This window comes from Leuciscus leuciscus, assembly GCF_965113295.1.
Source record: "Leuciscus leuciscus genome assembly, chromosome: 13".
NCBI lineage: Eukaryota > Metazoa > Chordata > Actinopteri > Cypriniformes > Leuciscidae > Leuciscus > Leuciscus leuciscus.
Window position 1 is genome coordinate 35,040,568 of NC_138737.1, and position 19,013 is coordinate 35,059,580.

The following is a 19,013-nucleotide window of genomic DNA, read 5'->3' on the forward strand; positions in this document are numbered from 1 at the left end:
CTTTAAAGTTGAGCATAAAACAAATGTTTCTCCACCAGGACTCAACAATTACATGGCAAGGCCATGCTTCAGCCTTTGCATGATACACCCAGTCCTTCTACCATGTTACACGTGTGAGTTATACACACACGTTGCCCTCTAGTACCCCTAGTGGTGAGGAAGAGAACTTACCCTGAAACAGGCTTGTGACTGTTATAGTGTATAAAGATCTTACATAATGAATGGTTATGTTTTTATTACCTTAGAATGAGCCATTTCTATCTACATACACTGCGCGTCCCCTTACATTGAAATAGCCATTTTGCGTCAACATGTTTCTACAGTGGCCCTAAACGGACAAACTGCTCTACAGAGCACATTTCGTCACTATGTTGTTCTTTGTGCAAAGAAGCTAGCTGAAGTCAGCAAATAAAACACCAACACAATGTTGAACAAGTAACAATAATATTCGCAGTAACATATCGTTTTCTGAATAATTAAGTAAACATAATTTCTAAATTTATCTTTGTAAAGAAACCTCATTGCTTAACTGGCCATTCTCTGCTGTCTCAGACAACGATCTTTTTCTGTCGGCCACCGTAACTTCTGTTGGTTGCAATTCACAACCTCACCACTAAAATTTACACAATGCACCTTTAAATTCTTCAGAATATCTTCTTTTGTGTTCCACAGAGGAAAGCAAGTCATACAGGTCATACATTTTTGGGTGAACTATACATTTAATTGTCGAGAAAATAATGTAACAATGAAAAGTCTTGCCAATATGCCTAGTAATTGTCACGCTTTAGCAAAGCGTGGCGTGTGCAGGAACATGATGAAGACAATTAATGCAAAAAGACTTTATTAACAGAAGGAAAACATAACCAAACTCAGCGTAAATGTTATCGAGAACCGACAGATGAGAACTAAAACACAGGCATATAAATACTAAGGGCGAACAAAAATGATTGAATGAACACAGGTGTTGCAAATTATGGAACTAATCGGTAACCATAGTAACAAACAAGATTGCAATGAGAAACCTAGGAGACAAACAAGTGGCGGGAAACTGAGAACAAAGGAGACATGTGACTAAAGAAAAACAAACTAAGAGTCCATGAGGGTGAAACTAAGCATAATCGTGACAGTAATATTACATCTTTTGCTATTATCCTGTGTTCACATTTAGTTTCACTGTAAAAAGTGATCATTTGAAGAATTTATTAAGAATTATTTAGAATTAGAATTAATTATTTAATTATTTATTACTTAGAATTATTAAGTATATAAACTTCATGCGTAATTGAAAAAAATAAGTTATGTGGAATTGTCAAGTTCACATAGCTTAATCTCTTCAATTACGCATGAAGTTTACTTAATTATTTTAAGTCAACTGATCACTTTTTACAGTGGACCTCATTATCATTGATAACACTTTTCTTGTCTTTCTGTATGTTATATATCTCCTCCAGTGTGTCTGCCTCTCTCTCTCTCTTTTTCTCTCTAGGTAAGACCAAACCATCCTCGTCTGTACAGGGGTGCACATCTCTTCTTAATACTACAGAATCACATTATCCACAGCTTTTGCTTTAGAATTAACTGACCATTCATGCATGTTCAAACTAATAACATCAACCATGTTTTTGTCATTTAGTTTTCCCTCCCAAACCACTGCATTGTACACGAACATGTCTCCTGTCTCCCCCTCTCTATCTTGTGCTGATGAATCGGCTTGGATGGAGGAATGAACAAAGCGGGGAGAGAGAGAGTGAGCGGACGAGTGGTGCTGAGGAGAGTGGAAGAGCGCGAACTCAGTGAAGCTGTCGCCAGGACAACAACATACAGTACAGACACACAAAAGAAGAGGTGCAAACAAACAGATGCCAACATAACGCAAAGACAGTCCAAAACCCCTTTAGTGACTGAAATATAAGGAGTCTTGAGTTATACAAAGATCTGATGAAGTAGTTTGTGGTGTTCTTTACATTAAGAAACAAAGACAAGTGCTTTCACTGCAGCGCTGACTCGCTGGCATAGAGGAAGTGCAAACCTTCACATCAATCCAGAGTGACTCAGGTAAGACACTTCTCTTTTTAATTCACTTCAGCTTTGTTCAGTTCAAAAGTCAACAGAGTAAAGACATTGTTCAGATGTTCTCAAACCTGGATCACCAAGGTGTGTTTTCATCTCATCCAGCATTTCCAAAACTGCTTCTCATCACTTTCCATATCACTTTTCATTGACTTCTATTATTTTATAGTAAGCTAATGATTTTTTTTGTTTTTTGTTTTCCGAAACCTAACCCTAAAAACCTTTCTGCATTTATATGTTTTCATAAACACTTTTTTTAGAATGTTTATCAAGCCTTATTGACGGGAACCATCGACTGTCCCTCATTATGCAGGTGATTTCTGGTTTTACCATGTTTGTGGGGACATTGGGTCAATAGAAAGTTCTTTAAAAACACAATATCTCCACCTACACATCTGCAAACTCTCTGTCTCTCATGCAGAATCATTCATCCAGTGCGAGCCGGGAGCGCTTGATCTAATAGACGTGGACACATCCGTAAGCAAGCGCTGGCACGGTGCTTCAATCGGTTTATCTCTCATTTCTCTGCCACACACACATTCACACTGTCACGCTGCATTTGATAACATTTAATAGACGTACAGGAGACAGATTTTTCTCCGACTAGCTTTGCGTCCAGTACGTCTCTGTCTTCTGGAAACAGACGGGTGGTTATTTATACTTGTGAACTTTCCTGATTTTGGAGAGAGACTGGTCGAATGAGTCACTGTTGTTCAGTCATAAGTCATAAAATACGGCTGTTCCAGACAGTCAATCACGGTTGAGATTGATGCTCGTTTAAACTGTGGTGTTGCACACTTCACACTTCAGTGTGTGTGGAGAGTGAGATTCACACATGAGGTGGTGAGGAAAAAGGTGAGAAGAGGCAGGTGAAGAAAGAAACAAGGAAGGGGAGGGGGGCTCGACTATTTTTAGCTTCCATCTGATGAGAAGGTTATATAGTCTTCCACACAGACGTGAGATTCGGTTTATGTGCACATATAAACACAATACCTTGGAAATGCTTGGGAGAGTATTACGAAACATTTCGAATAATTTAAAACAATGAGGTTTTTGCATGAGTCTTATTATATTGATATTGATCTCTGCCGCTACTTTATTGAATTTCCTTTATGAAGGGACTTCACTGTGCAAAAATCAATGTTTAAAACATCAGCATCCATAAACTCTAGTAGCCTACCGCTGTGGAAAATGTTGTGCAAACTGATTCTTTTTACACTGAATATATATGATATGAATGCAGTGAGGGTCATTTCTGATTCATTATGGATGGGACTGTATATTTGATCATGTGCAAAGATGAAATTTTGACTGAAATGTTATTAATGTTCACGGTGGCATGGTTTCATCTCCTCCGGGAAGATCAGACACAAACATTTACATCAGTTTGTGCTGCAAGTGTGTTCTTTAAAAGGCTAGTTCACCCAAAAATGACAATGATCAACAATGATTTATGGCTCAGGTCATTCCAAACCTCCATTACTTTCTTTCCTGGAAAACAAAAGAAAATGTTTAGAAGAATGTTCATACTTCTCTTTTCCATACATGAAATAATTTATTGTAACCAGGGGTTTTCATGCTCCAAAAATCAGCATAAAAGTATTCTAATAAGGGCTGGAATTGATTCTATTCAATAGCAAATCATTTGGATGACATTAGATATCGAACACAAGGATATTTTTATAATAATATATTATAAAGTCTTTTATAATATCTACATCTGAAGTCTTCATATATATATATATATATATATATATATGAAGACTTCAGATGCAAAAGCCTCTAAGTGCCATCTGAAATTTTCTTCTAAAATGAGCATTTTTATCAAGCTCGTATATTTAGGTTCAGTAATTTCACTTTAATGACAATTAATAGGTAATTTTCATTGAAGTCATTGAATTTTCATTCATCTGAAGTCTTCATATATATGTACAGACCCTTTCCAAAAAATTTGAATATCATGGAAAAGTTTATTTATTTCCATAATTCCATTCAAAACGTTAAACTTCCATAGATTATAGATTCAGGGCCCACAACTTAAACGATTTCAAGTATTTAGTAGTTTATTTGTACATAATTTGGGCTTCCAGCTCATAAAACCCACGAAAACAGGATTTCATTTTTTTTTTATATTACATGAAATCACACAGTAATACCATGGTCATTGAACCAGGTTTTGGTTATTTTGGCAGTGTGGGCAGGTGCAAATCCTGCTGGAAAATGAAGTCAGCATCTCCATAAAGCTTGTCTGCTGAAGGAAGCATGAAGTGCTCTGGAAATGTCCTGGTAGACGGCTGCGTTGAGTGGACAGCACAGTGGACCAACACCAGCCGATGACATGGCTCCCCAAACCAACACAGACGGTGGAAACGTCACACTGGACTTCAAGCATCTTGGATTGTGTGCCTCTCCATTCTTCCTCCAGACTCTGGGACCTTGGTTTCCAAATGAGATGCAAAATTTGCTCTCATCAGAAAAGAGGACTTTGGTCCACTGTGCTTTATTAAATCCAGAGTCAACGCAGCCGTCTACCAGGACATTTTCAGAGCACTTCATGCTTCCTTCATTTTCCAGCAGGATTTGCACCTGCCCACACTGCCAAAATAACCCAAACCTGGTTCAATGACCATGGTATCACTGTGTAATTACCGTGTGATTTCATGTAATATTCAAATTTTTTGAAATCCTGTTTTCGTGGGTTTTATGAGCTGGAAGCCCAAATTATGTACAAATAAACTACTAAATACTTGAAATCGTTTAAGTTGTGGGCCCTGAATCTATAATCTATGGAAGTTTAACGTTTTGAATGGAATTATGGAAATAAATAAACTTTTCCATGATATTCTAATTTTTTGGAAAGGGTCTGTATATATATAATGTAATATAATGACTAATATAGTTCAAATATCAAAATAGTTCTCTGTAGAGTTAACTTTTCTAGCTGACTAATGAGTTGGTCATTGAATGGCTTTACTGAGGTAACTTTAACAATACGTGACATATTGTCTAAAAGCTGTTTTATTGACGTCTTGAAACACTGACTGAACGATTACATGAGACATGATACGGATTTTGGTAAGCTGTACTGTCTCTTTCAACATACCTTCTGATGTTTATTCATGTTTATTTTGTGCTGTAACAAGTAGTAAAGAGAAAGAGATGATCAGTTCACGTGCACTTCATGCTGCCGATATTTATTGTTTGAATTTCTTAATAAAATGGACAAAGTTTTGAAATGACATGAGGATCAGTAAATGATGGCAGATTTTCATTTTGGGGTGAATTATCACTTTAAATTGAAATCTGTTCCTCTTCAGAAGAGTTTAAATGCCATTTTGGTGCTGTTCATTTTTGGAGCTCCCATTATTCCCATTGACTTTTAATGTATGGTAAAGGGCAGCTTGAACATTCTACAAAATATCTCCTTATGTGTTCCATGGAAAAAAGTTATACAGGTTTGGAGCGACATGAGGATGAGTAAAAGATGACTAATTAAATCTCTTTGTTTGGCCCTTTGAGAATTCTGAACACATTGATCTGTTTCTGCATGAACAGAATAAGAAATACATTCTGTTATATAAAGAGGTTTAAATAAAATTATAATGCTAATGTGGATAAGTGTGTTAAATTAAAAGTAAACAACAACAGCGTTTCAACACTCTTAGCTAACAGCAAGTAAGTAATCCCACCTCTGTTTCGAAAATGCCAACAAAATCCCTGGTTAATATTTGTTTGCAGACTATAATAGTTACGCCTAATCTAAATATCTGCATATTTGTTATTTTAATTCCTCTGGTTCAGCTGTTCCTCCAACTCCGATAGCAATTTAAAGAGAAATGATCCTGCTTCAGGTGTTTAGTTTAGCTGGTTATTGATGATCATCCTGAGGGACATTCGAGACAAAACAGAAGAAGACAGAATTCTGCTTCCCTTATACAGATCTAAAAAATAAAGACAACACTGGAAAAAAGGGTGGAAAATTGTGTGTTTGTACCTACTTACCTATATTTTGGGGACAAAATTTGTACCCAGAAGTGACAAAATCCTGACAAAATCTCCAAAAAAACTCAGTTTAGGGATGTCCTCAATTGTAAATCTGGTATAAAAATAAAGTAATTCAAATTATTATTATTTTATGCAGAAAGTTTTGTGTGATGGGTAAGTTTAGGAGTAGGGTTAGTGTAAGGGGATAAAATATACAGTATGTACAGTATAAAAACCTTTACGTCTATGGAATGTCCCCATTTAGAAAGCTAAGTAAGTGTGTGTGTGTGTGTGTGTGTGTGTGTGTGTGTGTGTTTGTGTGTGTGTGTGTTTGTGTGTGTGTGTGTGTGTGTGTGTGTGTGTGTGTGTGTGTGTGTGTGTGTGTGTGTGTGTGTGTGTGTGAGAGAGAATTTCAATCATGACCACTCTCTGAATAATTTCACTGAATTGCATTTCACTGCATTTGATTGAATATGGTCTTGATACGCTTCTGCTGCTGAGCAAGTATGGCCTTGCTGCTGCCAATATCTACACAGACACGCTGCTGTTAGCATGTAAGATGTGCTGCTTCTTCTGCATAAACAGACATACATAAATCCCGTAGCAGATCTAGGCAGGTGGAGCTGGGGGAGGTGGAGGGGTTCAGAGGGACTCTGACATACAGCAATTTCAGCAATAGCTACTTCACAAGCCAGTCAAGTCCTGATGGAGTCTGCCCAAATTACTGTCTTCACATTACTGGTGGTGGTTGAGGAGAGATTCCCTGGTATGATTGTAAAGCGCTTTGGGTGTACAGTAGTGCATATGAAAGCGCTATATAAATGCCTCATTCATTCATTCATTCATTCATTCATTCATTCATTCATTCAAAATATTCTCTATCAGAATAGCATAATAACATTCTATTTCTGCAGAATTTTATATATATAGTACACACTTTGCAAAAGGAGGACATTGAATTGGGTCCTTATTCCAAAAGTCAATGTCGCTGACTTGACCTTGGCTGCAATTGTTACCTCTTTCTTGCCTCATTATTGATCGGATTACAAATAGTTAAAACGTTCTTACACACACACACAAAAAAATGTAGATTCAGAATGTGTTTTTATGTCGGAGACTGAATTAAACAAGAAACCTAGCGAGGTCATGTGTAGCATCTTACTATGAAACGTGTATTGTTGCATAATGTATTCTGTTTTGCAAACTTTTTTTTACATAGCAGGCAGTATATAGTCTACACTTTCATCAAACATCGATCATCTTGCCCTCTCACCATGTTTGATTCAGCAACTCTGGCTGTGTCTCTGTTATCTTTGCTTTGCTTTAATTATTTAAAACACCGCAGTAGCGAACAGTGAACTCCCAGATAACCTTAGATATTTCAGAGCCTTATATCACATGGAGGAAAAAAACGACTCTTCAAAAGCAGAACTTCTGTGATATGAAAGAAAAAAATATGCTCGGCCTGTCAATGTAAGGCTCTCTGCGGGGCCGCAACCTTGACAGAGATTTGATTCCGCTCCATCCATCAGTCTGCTATGGCCCGAGGTTTCTCTCTAATGCTGAAAGATTCATTTTAACCTTTTGGAGAAACGACTAGAGTTCTCAGATCTGATACAGTGGGACACTCCTGCAAACTCCTCCGAGAGTCTCCATCATGAACAGAGAACAGATACAGCATTGGTAGTCACGGCCTCAGGAGGCACGTCCACATACTGTCTGATGCATTTTCAAAAGTGGCAACAGTTGTTTCAAAATGGAATGCTCTAATCTGATTGGCTGGCCGGGAGTCGGAGTTACGAGAAACAAAAGCTAAGAAGCCGCTTCACCAGTGGCGAGGCCAGGAATTTTAAAGTGAGTGAATCTTGGTGAAATAGAGTGGACCTCAAAGCCTACTCTCAAATTACATCATTTACAATATGGGATAAAAATAATTCCCATTAGTGATGGGAATGTCTGACCTCCCTCAGCTTTCCTACGCATCTGATGTGTAAACACAGTCAGCTCAGCATCCTCGATCCTTATGCTTTAATGTTGACTTGGTGATTCAAGCATGTCTTTGTCAGCAAATGTCGCGGACTGTGGTTGACAGGCTGCGGCTGCTTTCATTATTCCATTCTGATTCTCATGAACACGGCTCTTTAGCTCGGCCAGCTGTCGGTCCAGTCTCTCATTCCATAAGCGTCGTAGGTCATTATTGTTCCTCACATTATTATGACCGCCGCTAGCGTAGCTAGCGAAAGCGGTCATATAGGGATTGTCAAAGTGGTTTTTTTTTTTTTTTTTTTTTTTCATCTACTGAATTTTTCGGCAACGATACCAGGGACACCGAAACACCGGGGAACATGAAATTTGGTGGGCATGTAGCCCCACTAGACTTTTACGGAAAAATTTCGTTTGGTCCCCGGGGGCCACTCCCCCCCCGCGCTGGGCCCCCCCAAACCCAAAAAATAGTAGATGGTCTGTAGATGGTGGTGTTGAGCGAAGGGTTGCTGGTTTAGGATGAAACTGTCACACACACACATGCAGGAATACAAACAAACGCAAGCATGCACACACACTGACATCCACACGCACAGACACACCCATACACACACATACAAATCCACATGCACAGACACACACACACAAACACACACGCGCACACACATGTACGCACGCATACATACACGCACAGACACACACACACACAGACACACACACACACACACACACACACACACACACACACACACACACACACACACACACACACACACACACACACACACACACACACACACACACACACACACACACACACACACAGACACACACATACACACAGACAGACATGCACATACTACTACTTTTTTTTAGGTATATACATAAACACGCAATACAGCCAAATTGCTCCACGTCATTTATTTTTGTGGAAAGCCAGGCCTGAGCGGCGGTCATATTTTGTACCGCCATGCGGTACATCTAGTTTCTTCCAAGATTTGAAACAACAACTGAGTCACTGAGCCTGGCAGGCAACTTTGTCTGGAGATGGTTACATTAAAGTTTGTAATTTCACGTTTTGTTATTTACTCATCTGTGAGTTTCAGCACTTTCTCAAAGTCACACTGTGAATTATCCCTGAAGACAGAACATACATCTTTAAAGCCATCAACAAGGTGGATACAGTCCACACACGCAGCGTCTGGCTGAAGTCACTGCACTCAAAATGTTTCCCAAATATAACTAACAAAAAAAAGGAACCGCTTCATTCGGATCTGTTGTAGAAGACCCTGTGTTTCGATTATTGCCTGGCTATGGCTACTTCCACTACATTCAGCAAGTAATTCTAAAATACAATCCAATAAAATAAGCACCTTGCTTACAGACCCTGATTTCGAGCTCCATCGAGTGTCAATGGATCGCTCAAGCTCAAGACACTGGCGACTTGGATGAAGTTGTTTCTGTATTCCATAAACCTGGCGTGTCGGATGCTTCCCATCATGAATGTATGTAAAGAATTCAGTGTGTCAAAAAATGTGCTGACGTGACTGGAAACTCTTGATGCCAGAACCAGATTCAGGCGATGGAAATTACAGTGCACGTAAAGTGCATGGGGAAAGGTCCGCTTTAAAAGAACATGCACTCCTCCTCTATTTTCAGACATAATGGAGGCCCCATCGAAGCTGAAGCCTACGCAAAGACAAGGGTCCAGCTGTAGGGGTTCAATCACTTCCACAATCTTTTTTGAGATGCCAGCTGCAGTCATGTCTACAGTGGCCACAAAACCAATATCTCTTTTCTTTAGCATTCCCCGGTGAACATACCGGATACACACTGCAATTATTTCTTGTTTTGACTCGTCTTTTTACACATCAGTGATCAGACATAGACAACTAGACATCCATTTTGATGAGTGCTTGTGTGAGGAGCTCATGAGATACATGCATGTTAAAGAGGCTATATGTAAGAATGGTCATATAATTGCTTTTTTATTGCCGAAGTTTGAACAGCTTGTAATAAAACTTAAAAACGAGACCTTCGCCGACTTCCTAGGTTGTCTATGAAAGCCTGTAGACTGATTTTTATGTGAAGGACTCTTCGTTTTTGCTGGGAAATCATTAGAATGTGATGTTTGCATGCGCTCCCGAGAGCCACTCTTCTGTTCAATGACATACGAAATGAATGCTTATACATGCCGAAAGAGCCATTCTGTACTGTAATATCAATGTGTCATGCAAAGAAAATGGATTCACTCAAACTATAGTCTCACAGAGCCAGATCTATTTAGTGCATAGTCTCACTTTATAATCAAATGATCATAACAGTGTAATTTTAATTACCTCATCTGTCGACATAATGGCAGTGAATTGCAGAGCTGGTGCGAACATATCCACATGCTTTCTTAACTGCTGCTTTCTCACCGCTGTCATTTCTGTTGTGTTTATTTTGTTATTGAGATGAAAGCATGCAGCACATATTTGCATATTCATCTAAACATCGCTCTCAGCAGTGCAGACGGCGTTTGGATTTTGGCTAACAGTGTATTACTGCAAAGGTATTTCCAACTTTTTATCCATAAGCAAAGAATGAAAATAAACTTTGCTGCAATAAATGTATACCAGGGCCTTGAATGAAGTTTAGTGTATTGTACATTACGTGTGCACTAGTGCGAGCACAATAAATAAGTTGCTGGCTGCAGTTCACTTAACGGCCACCGGTGTCGCTTATAGCAAGGGTTTCTGAATTCTACACATAGCCACTTTAAATTATAGTTTAAATATCTAATTTTATCGCTCATTACTTCTGGAGGGAAATGGTACAGACACTGGACAAGGAATACATCTTCTAGTGAACAGATGTCGAACACCTGTGATTGCACACACTATTAACTATTTTTTTATATGAAACTTACCCACATTGAAGTGTTGATAAAAATATGAATGCATGAAGCTAGAATAACAGTAAAAGTTTATTTTTTATTTTATTTTTTATATATAGCCTATAAAGCAGAGGCCCTGTTCTTTTGATTCATTGCATGTTCAGATATTCATTAAAAAAAATTCTTGGGGCCATGTGAAAATGATCAAATATGCTGGCAGTGGCTGGCAAAAAAAAAAAAAAAAAAATGCTGGTGGGGAAAGAGTTAAATGAAGTAAGGCTAATTGAAAAGCTATGATTATATGAAAGGCAAAACTTAGAAATACTTAGGGATTTACACTCCGTCTTGCACATATAATGTGCAAACATTTCAAAGCCACTGACCATGAGCACGGATGGACACGTTTGGCGCACACATTTAGGACCTTTCTTATCAGGTGCTCAAATCATTCGCACATTCGCAGATGTCCACATATCTCACGTTTTTAAAGGCAAGAACACATTCCACAGCATTGTTAAAACAAAATAGCTTCCCTGTTTCACAAACTGACTAAAACGGCAAAGGATGAGCATTATTGCATTTTATTAATTGGATTTAGCATTTTCCTCCCTACTACTGTCTGCACATGTGACTAATTTAATGATCCACCAGTTGAGAATCATTGCCTTATAACAATATACTGAAAGATGCAACAAAATATGACATAAATGTCGGACTGCTCACTAGACACTTTTAGTGAGCAGCTGTTACCTTAAATATCTTATGTTCATTATGTTACCAAACCATCTCAAAATCTGTCAAGCCTCTATCCTTTTTTCTGTCAATCATGAATGCTAATGTGACAGACAGAGAGCATGCTGGGTTTGCACAGGGTAGCAAAAACACAATGCCACAGGAGACTATACCTCACAACCTCACCAGACACAACACTGGTCTAGCTGATAACAGCTCATCCCTGTGCTGTCAATCAACAGCTGAATCTATTTAGATATCACCACTTGCACGGTAGCAGGGGAGAAATAAATAACTAGAATCTCACCTCACTTAGTATGAAGGCTTTTTATCACTGTATTGAACTACAGCTGTAAGCTACTGCACCATAAATATTACGTTCTCTTTATTTCTTAGATGGAGAGGGGCATTAAAACAGTTATGGATGAAACAGGGACTGTGCAAATAACAGAGTCTATACTTTCTCCTAACAGTTTGGCAACAGCGCTTTCGGGGCAATTTAGGTCAACTGAGTATTTTCGTAGCTGAATAAAGTGGATCATGAGTGCAGCATCAAGGCAAATAGCGTAAAATTGAACAGTTATTTTGAATGTTTACTTTGGTTTGCTGTTGAAATCAAATCACGGAACTGAAGCATAAAAAATGGACCATTTGCAATAGGTTTCCTTTAGACCAGGCCAGGGTTAATATTGTAGCCAATATTATAGATAAAGACATCATTAAGAAACTAGATTATTATAATTCCAGTGGTTGAAAAAATAAAACTGAAATAAATTAATCATTTGTTAACATGAATTAACTACAGCATATTAGTTAACATAAACTAATAATGAGAAAATACTTTTATAGCGTTTATTAATCTTAGTTGATATTAATTTCATCATTTACTAATACGCAATTAAACGTTGTATCTGTTAATATTATTTAATGGACCTGAGCTAATATGAACAAACAATAAACAAAGGTATTTTTATTAACTTAACTTAATAAATGTATTTGTGTTAATGTTAATGTTAGTTAATGCATTAAATGTTAACTAATGGCACCTTATTGTAAAGTGTTGCCTGACTAGCTGAAGACGTTACTGTAGATTTACCCATTAATAGACAATTTCAAAAACCATAATGAAATGAGCCTTCACAATAGATAATGCTTTACACTGAACTCCGTTAGAGAGTTACATGTGACAATTTACCAATATAATACCTTTCTCACCTGTGGAGTAATAAAAAATAAATAAAACTGTGTCGTAACAACATTTCAAATCCCTCAGTTCTTGTCATCTCTGAAAAGCCAAGCTGATGTTGATTCTGGTGTTATTACGAGCTCTGTCTCGTTCTCTTCTCTCCAGCAGACTCTCCTCTGTTCGGCGTTTGTTTTAAACAGGTGATTCTCCGGAGGTTGGAGATTTAACTGCTCCATGTCAACCTTCAAAGCAGCCGGAGCGTGAATCAGTTTTAGAAGAAGGATTGATGATGTATTATTTAATTTTAGTCAATTTTGAAAAAAAAAAAATTACATAGTGTACCTTTAATTTAAAAATAATACTGTTCTGTTGATTCCTCATTGGAATAGCAAAATGAAAGTTTTGTCATTATTTATTCATAATCCATTGTGTGAGCTGTGCCCACTATGATCATTGAGTTAGTTGGATTAGGAACCACTCTCTGATTTGAGAACAAATCATTCAGGGCTGCATTTCCCGTACAAATGTAACTCATTGCCAAACCACTGTAGTTTGATTCATCATTGTAGAAACTATAGCCAAGAACTGTTTCCCGAAACCGTAGTAACATGGTCACACCTCTGTTGTTTGAATCACGTCAGTTCAACAATATAGGACTGTCGTTAATGACGTCACTGAAGGTGGGGGAGTAATAATTTCTGCTTGGCTAATTAATTGATTGGAGGATGCAATTAATGTCGTATTATTATAGTAATTTACACAAACAACAGAAAGCCATTGAATTTTGTAATCACATTTACATAATTGGTGTACACTTCAGCTCATTCAGTCAGAAGCTTTCTCCACAATGTGATTTCTCCAAGATACTGCTGTTCTGAACATGGTATCTCCTACTTCACTATTTTTGTTCCCCATTATTTTGCTTTATTTGATGTTTGAAACATCGCATCCTGAGAGAGCTCTTACGTCATTTATACACATGCACCCCAGACAGCCACATAGTGTCGGTAACTGCTCACCATGTTTCTGCCACTGTTGTTATAACCGTGTCGTCTACAGCTCTTAAAGCTACAATATGTTCAAAAAAATCACTGCTAGGGGTCGCTAACCTCTTACAATAACAAAGGCATAGATTGACAGCTTTCCTGTAGCTCAGTGGTAAGAGCATTGCGTTAACAACGCAAGGTTGTGGGTTCGATCCCAGGGGATTGCACATACCTATGTATAAATGTATAGGATAATACAATGTAAGTTGCTTTGGATAAAAGCGTCTGCCAAATGCATAAATGTAAATGTAAACAAAAAATTTAAATTGATGACGCAGTGATAAGCGGAATGATGGGACTTGCTGTCATGCTGATGAATCTAATGATGTTTATGGACGAGTGAATACATTCATGTTTTTTAACATGACTGTGGTATAAAGCAAGATGCGATTGCTAATGAGAGACAGAGATCAGCGCCACATGCGAGTCCCGCGGATATAAAGGAATAAGGACATTTCATTCTACCGAACCACACGCAAGTGCTGAATTACTACTCACACAGGTCAGTTTATTTGACGAATTTAAAGTCGCCATGAACCGACTTTTCTCCAGTGTTGTGACGTATTTCCAAGTGAAACGGAATATTGAATAGAGGACAGGGTTTTACTTTAGCGCTCCTCCTCTCCATCTCTAGCTCATAGCAGACTAACGGTTTGAGGGGAGTTGCCACGCCCTCGCACCATATCACATGACAGGGAGAGAAGATAAGTCGTTTCGAGGAGGGAGGGAAGGATAACATATTTGATTAAAGAATATAAGGGCACATGAATTTTTCAAAATTAATGAAGTGCACAGATAAATCATTTGTAATAAACACTACAATATTACATATAGAAATACGAATAGCAAAATTTGATTTCATGGCGACTTTAACTTGTGAGGTAACTGTTTCACTTGGTCTACACTATTAAACTGCATTTGAGTGTGTTGAATATTATTATGTTATTCTATGTGTTAGTTTGTCTGTATGAGACTAGCAGTAAGCTAGATCAACATTAGAATAACATACTGATCATATTCTAACATTTCATCAAGTTGAGCTATATAACATTGATTTGTTTTATGTACATTTGCTCGACTGTCTAATAAAGTACATGCAAGAGCGGCGTCTCTGTCAAGTCCAAGTTTGTCATGGACGCGAAGCTCTCGGCATCTTGAACACGCCACGCCGATATTGATCCTCGTTTTAGTTATCCTTTTGTCCCAAAGTCTGCTTGCCATGGTCCATAATGTTTGAACGGAACAACAACAACGTGCCTAAACATTACGCAGTTGTCCACGTCTGTCGCCATGGTTACCATGGCTGTACAAGTGAAAACGCCTCGGTTACGACTGTAACCTCGGTTCCCTGAAGAGGGAACGAGCGTTGCGTCGAAAACTGACGCTATGGGAACGCTTTGCGTGATGACGTCTTGAAGCACATGTAAAATCAGTCCAATGGTGTGGCGGAACGTCAGAGGCGGGTGACGTCACGTACCAGGAAACTATAAAAGCCGGCCCAAAACAGAAAACGAAAGCTTCGTAAAAGTCTGAAGTCGAGCTGACAGGCATGAAGGAGATATGGCAGGGCGACGCAACGCTCGTTCCCTCTTCAGGGAACCGAGGTTACAGTCGTAACCGAGGCGTTCCCTTTCAAGGGAACTCCCGTTGCGTCGAAAACTGACGCTATGGGAACGTCTATACCAACGCCTCCATAGCTACAAATGTCTGTCCTGTGTGTAATCATGTGAGCAGCACTAAGAAGACAAAACATGAGACCCTGGAGTAGAGTCTAAATCCAGAGAGTAGAACCTGACGAAGGTGTGCGGTGAGGACCAGCCTGCCGCACCACAGACGTCCTGTAACGATACTCCTGATATAAGGGCCTTAGAGGCCGCCATACTCCTAGTAGAGAGCGACCGGACAGCCAAAGGAGAAGGCTGTCCAGCCGCCTCATAAGCCAGTGAGATAGTATCAACCACCCACTTGCTCATCCTTTGCTTAGACACTGGACCTCCCTTGTTAGGGGAGCAAAAGTCACTTTTACGCCACAGGGCAGCTCTGTGGACATACGCGTCTAACGCCCGAACAGGGCAAAGCAAATTATTCGCCTCCTGGTCCGATTTCGAAAGGGAGGAGGACCTCCAAGTGCCACGAGGGAAACGAGATACCAAAGGGTCTTTCCCCACAGACATTCCACCCAAAGGACTGTGGTAAGCACCTACGGCCGCCACATAAACCTTTAAAGTGGACGGGGTCAGACCTGCAGTGAACCGGTCCTGCAGGAACTCCAGAACTGTACCAATTGGGCAGTTGACTGGATCCAACCGACGGTCACTACACAAAGAGGTGAATACTCTTCAGTTCAGGGCATAAAGTTTCCTCGTGGAGGGAGCTTGGACTGTAGAATGGTCTCAACAACCTCAGTTGAGAGACCTGACTCTATGAGCTGGGCCCCCTCAGAGGCCAAGCCCACAGGTTCCACAGTTCTGGGCGGGGGTGAAATATTGAGCCCCCTGCTTGGGACAGAAGGTCCCTCCTGACGGGTAGCTCCAGAGGATGCCCGTCGAGGAGGGACACAAGATCGGGAAACCATACTCTGCCCGGCCAGCGCGGGGCTATAAAAAGCAGGCAAACCCGGTCCCTGCGAACTCTTTCCAGAACTCCCGGGAGCAGAGCAACTGGGGGAAAGGCGTACAGACGTAGCCTCGGCCACGTCTGTACCATAGCATCCAGTCCCAGAGGAGCTGGATGCGTGAAGGAGAACCAAAGTGGACAGTGAGACGTCTCTCGAGACGCAAACAGATCCACTTATAATTTCCATATCAGCTCCACCACCTCGGGGGTGGAGCCACCATTCCCCGGGCCTCGGCCCCTGTCTCGACAGAGTGTCTGCTCCTATATTCTGGGATGTAGGCTGCCTTGAGTGACAGCAACTTCCCCTGGGACCACAAGAGGAAATGGCATGCCAGCGCAAACCCCCTTGATATAGGCGACTACCGACGTGTTGTCCGTATGTACTACACATGGTGTCCCCTGAGACCTGTGATAAAGCTCCTCAGAGCCCAGAAGACAGCTAACATCTCTAGGCTATAGAATATCAGGAACGATGATGGTCTTCCCACAGACCTTGAGATGAGCGACCCTCAGGATCGCTCCCCAACCCGTGAGGGAAGCATCCGTCGTTAGCAGTTTGCGACGACAAGGAGCTCCCAGCACTGGGCCCTGGGACAGGAACCAAGGTTTCTTCCACATAACCAAGGCACGTAGGCATCACCGCGTGACCTTGATTGTGCGAAATGGGTTGCCCCTCGGGGAAAAACCCTCTGGTCCTGAGCCACCACTGCAGGGGCCTCATGTGCAGCAGTCCAAAAGGTATCCCGTTGGAAGCTGCTGCCATGAAACCCAACAGTCTCTGGAACTGTTTGACAGTGAGTAGCTGGCCTAGCTTTACACTTCTCACAGCTGCCAGGATGGAATCGAAGCGTGGCGATGACAGGCGCGCCTGCATCGACACTGAATCCCAAACCACGCCTAAAAAAGTGGTCCTCTAAAATGGAGAAAGCACACTCTTCTTGGCGTTCAGCCGTAACCCCAACTCTTTCATATGGGCGAGAACAACATCTCGATGTTGAACCGCCATCTAATGCGACTGAGCTAAAATCAACCAATCGTCGATGTAGTTCGTGATGCGAATACCCCGGAGGCGCAGAGGCGCCAGAGCTGCATCCACGCATTTGGTGAAAGTGCGGGGTGATAAAGCCAGGCCGAATGGAAGAACTCGATATTGGTATGCTTTGCCCCCGAAAGCAAACCTCAGGAACTTCCAATGACACGGACGGATGGAATATGCGTCCTTGAGGTCTATCGTGACAAACCAGTCCTCGGACCTGATCTGTGGCACGATTTGTCTCAAGGTTAACATTTTGAACTTGAGCTGCATGGCTGACTCGTACAGAACTCGAAGATCTAAAATGGGACGCAATCCCCCGTCCTTTTTTGGAACTATGAAGTACCGGCTGTAAAACCCGGTTTCCCTGTTGGAGGGGGGTACATATTCTATGGCCCCTTTCTCTAACAGAGTGTTTACTTCCTGTTCCATAACCAGAACCTGCTCGGGGCCCACCACTGTGGGCAGGACCCCCATAAACCGCGGTGGGCGTTAATAGAATTGTATCTAATACCCTTTTTCCACGGTCTGCAGGACCCAACGAGAAACATTTGACAGTAGCTTCCACGCTGTCAAATATTCTACTAGAGGTACCAGTCTCTCGAGACTGGTTTCTGGATTTTGTTGCTGTTGAGTAGTCGGTTCGTCGCCCTGTAACGGCGCACCGGCAGGGAACGACCAAACAGACTGCTCCAGCACCCTCCTCAGAGGGGGCGGGCATCCCGAGGCCACTACGTTTCCGGGTGGACCTTGAGATATGTGCTCGCCGGAGACCGCTGCGCCCTGTAACACCGGAGGCGGCAGGGTTGGCAGAACGGTCCCCTGAGGGCACCGAAGAGAGACGGCACCGTATTTTTCTCCTGCTGTTGAGTAGTCGGTTCGTCGCCCTGTAACGGCACACCGGCAGGGAACGACCAAACAGACTGCTCTAGCACCCTCCTCAGAGGGGGCGGGCATCCCGAGGCCACTACGTTTCCGGGTGGACCTTGAGATATGTGCTCGCCGGAGACCGCTGCGCCCTGTAACACCAGAGGTGGCAGGGTTGGCAGAACGGTCCCCTGAGGGCACCGAAGAGAGACGGGCACCGTGAAAAGAGGTGTTAACCGCTCTGCTTCGGGGGGACTACCCTCATTTGTCCTGAGCCCTCAGACATCAGGACTTTTCCCCAGCAGCCTTCTTGGCGGTAATAACGGTCCGCAGATCCGTTTTACCCCTCGAAGACTGCTGGGTTTGAGAGCGCCCTCCGTGTCCCCGAGATTTTTGTGGGGGAGCACGGGAGGAAACGCTCTGTTTCTGAGTGGCGCGGTGCTCAGCGCTCTTTTTAGACTGCTCCCGCTCAGCAGCCTCATAGAAAGAACGGCGGGGGAGAAGATTCTGAAGTGCAGCTGCCTGTTTTGAAGCTTCTTGTGACTTCGCTACAGCACTATTAACTGCGTCTCCAAATAACCCTTGCGTGGATACTGGTGCATCTAAAAGAACATGTTT

The 19,013-nt window shown here is 41.3% G+C and overlaps 1 protein-coding gene across 1 annotated transcript in view; it reads left to right on the top strand.

Moving 5' to 3' along the window:
• The first annotated feature begins 1,586 nt into the window (after window positions 1-1,586).
• disp3 (dispatched RND transporter family member 3) overlaps window positions 1,587-19,013 on the top strand; it is a 73,631-nt gene continuing 56,204 nt past the window's right edge. Inside the window, exon 1 of the mRNA XM_082188676.1 lies at window positions 1,587-2,055. The gene's annotated coding sequence lies outside the window, so the exon portion shown is untranslated. The remainder of the gene's footprint in view (window positions 2,056-19,013) is intronic.